This window comes from Macaca thibetana, chromosome 18 (assembly GCF_024542745.1).
Source record: "Macaca thibetana thibetana isolate TM-01 chromosome 18, ASM2454274v1, whole genome shotgun sequence".
NCBI lineage: Eukaryota > Metazoa > Chordata > Mammalia > Primates > Cercopithecidae > Macaca > Macaca thibetana.
The window spans coordinates 29171781-29174971 of record NC_065595.1 but is presented as its reverse complement, the minus strand read 5'-3'; the positions used below and the strand labels follow the sequence as shown (position 1 = coordinate 29174971).

Sequence of the window (3191 nt, the reverse complement as noted above, 5' to 3'; positions counted from 1 at the left end):
TCAGTTCCCCTGGCTAGGAAAAGGGACTCCCTTCCCCCTTGCGCTTCCCAGGTGAGGCAATGCCTCGCCCTGCTTCAGCTCTCGCTGGTCGGGCTGCAGCAGCTGACCAGCACCGATCGTCCGGCACTCCCCAGTGAGATGAACCCAGTACCTCAGTTGAAAATGCAGAAATCACCGGTCTTCTGTGTCGCTCGCGCTGGGAGTTGGAGACTGGAGCTGCTCCTATTCGGCCATCTTGCTCCGCCCCCCCCCAAAAGGTGTCTTAAGGCCATACCCAGAGGGAAGGGGAAGTGATGTATGCCATTGTATACTGAGAAGCCCCGCAAGGTTTTATTGGAAGATCATGTAGACAAGGAGGGTGATGAAGAAGGGACAGCGATATAATCCACCCACAGAAACTGCCTAGTTATTCAACAAACTCACTTCTCTTCTTCCTGGAGCCCACAGTTACGCTGTCTTTCCTTGCCTCTCATGCTGCAATGTCTGGCTATGTAACTGAGTTCTTGCCAAGGGGATGTGAAGCAGAAATGACTTGGCACATAAAAATTTCTAATGAGAACTCTGGGCTATTTCCCCTTTCTTTGACTAGATGCAGACAAACTAAGAAAACTTGAAAGCCACATGTTGAATATAGTCAGAAGCATAAGATGAAGGAGGCTGTGTCCAATCAGCAACTTCCCTTTGAAGTTTGAGAAGCAAATAAGCTTTTATTGTGCTGGCACCATTACTTATTTTGGGGTTTGTTTATGATAGCAACTAGACTGGCTTACCCTAAATGATACATGTGATGTGTCTGGAGAAAGGCTCTAACAGTGCCTCCGGATTTCCTTGAGAGCACTTTAGACACACTGCCCTAATGCTTATTAGGTTCAGCTTTCATTTCTTATGGGTAGCTTCTCCATATTTGCCAAAATCAGGGAGGAGAAACCTTGATTATCCTGAGGTTGGGGAGATATTCCTCCTGGTAACCAGGGCAGAATGTAACACTATAGTGCAACATCAACACTTCGGTGACCAAAATAAATTCCTGCAAAAGGTCAGGGATTGAATTGGCTTTCAGTTTCAATTAGGCCTTTTATTGCTTCATTACTTCCTTGATTCCCTCAGATTCCTTTAGTGGGAAAAAAGGAGGAGGAGAAGTATTAGGAGAAGGATTGTGTGGAAAAGTAAGCTTTATTTCAAGGCATTGACAAACTGGTAGGAAGCAGCACAGAGTTACTTGTCTATGTGTCTACGTAGCAAGGGCTCAGTTAGGAGTCCCACCAATTCCTGCCCGAGGCCTACTCAATTTCCTCTTTGGGTTGAAACTAAAAGGTAGGCTTGCAGGTGCCAGTGATATCTTTGTTATCCAAACGTGCTCCAAGTCCAGGAAAGAGAACACCTGGGGGTCATATTATTGAGGGATTTGCTTAATTATTAAAATAAATATTTACATTGAGAATACAGTTAAGTTAGTAGCTTTCTTTGCACGCTCACAGTTTTTAAAAGAGCCACAGGGTTTTCATTCATGTTTTAAGCAATTAAGTTGGTAAAAATCCTGTCTCCGTTTTCTCAGAGATGGATTACATTCAATTACTCCTCACAACAGCTAACTGGAAGATTATCTCATTGCTTTTGAAGTACTGGTTGGGCTGGCGTCTGTGATGGTAGCAAAATAAATGAGATTTCTATGTAACCCATGCTGATGCTGGATGCGTTTTTTAGCCTGGCCCCTGTTCTGATATGCCACAATACAGCAGGTCTGCTGGTCACGCTCCTCAAGGAGCCACTGGGTAGTTGATTGATGTATTTGTCCATTGTCACACTGCTATAAAGAACTACCTGAGGCTGGATAATTTATGAAGAAAAGAGGTTTAATTCACTGACAGTTCCACAGGCTTAATAGGAAGCATGACTGGGAGGCCTCAGGAAACTTACAATCACGGCAGAAGGCGAAGGGGAAGCAAGCACCTTCTTTACAGGGTGGCAGGAGAGAGAGAGAGCGCAAAGGAGGAGGTGCTACACACTATCAAACCATCAGATCTCATGAGAACTCACTATCATGAGAACAGCAAAGGGGAAATCTGCCCCCATGATCCGATCACCTCTCACCAGGTCCCTCCCCTAACATTGGGAATTACAACTTGAGATGAGATTTGAATGGGGACACAGAGCTGAATCATATCACTTGACTTCTGCCTTGCCCCTCAGCCAGTCTGGTACGAAGGCCACCTACATTCTGAGGAGCCTCAGAAACCTCGGACCACATGTGTCTCAGTCAGAGCCAATCAGCCACTAGGGCATGCGTATTTCATCTGGCAACATGCGCTGGGGCCTGCCAGGCTGTGTCCTTTGCCAAGACCCAACTCACACCAAGAGTCCTTTCCTTTTACGGGAAATGCCAGGGATGCTCTTGTTTGGAATTAGAATGTCTATTTTATTTTAGAGTTTGGTTTTAAATGTGTAATCCATTCCAAGTTTTAAAGCATTATCCATTTGGGCATATCGTCTTCAACAGTCATAAAAAGGCTTTCTATTTTTTTTATTTGAAACAATTTTGCCTCCTAAAGAAGCATCCCATATTTATAAGAGATAATACCTCCTACCACATCCATCAAATAAGATTTCCCTCTAGTGTCTAATGTTAGAATGCTATGCCTCTAAGCTCTTCTTCAGACTCTTTTTTCTATTTAGTAACAAGTAGAATGTACTTATTACATCAACAAACCTAGGGATAAACATTTGGAAATCACTTCATTTTATGAGTTAGAGAAAACACATAATCATCTAGTTTACTAGACATTCACCAATGCCTCCTTGGTGGCATGACATATAGAAGAAAAGGAGATTAGTATTGAAGATGAAAATAGCTTTATCGTGGGCAGAGTGGCAATTAGAATTTTTGTCTCCAGACCATATGGGTTCTTATTATAATTCCCTTTCTGTCCCTCTCTCTCCTGGAGTCCTCTAATCCTGATGGGTTGTTCCTCACAGTTAACAATAATGGTTACCATTTAGTGAGCACTGACCAGGTCTCAGGCATTTGACATACACTTGCTTATTTAATTCTAAAACAAAAATCCTGAGTTGGATGCTGTGATCCCCATTTTACAGATGGGGAAACTGAGGCACAGCCAGTAAGAGATTGGGCCATCACTGAAACTCAGTCTGATTCCAGAGGTTGAGCTCTTCTCCACTGTGCTATATGCTAA

At 43.5% G+C, this 3191-nt stretch overlaps 1 pseudogene; it reads right to left on the bottom strand.

Moving 5' to 3' along the window:
- Positions 1 to 1600: 1600 nt before the first annotated feature.
- On the bottom strand, positions 1601 to 2217 carry LOC126941087 (SS18-like protein 2; annotated as a pseudogene).
- Positions 2218 to 3191: the final 974 nt, after the last annotated feature.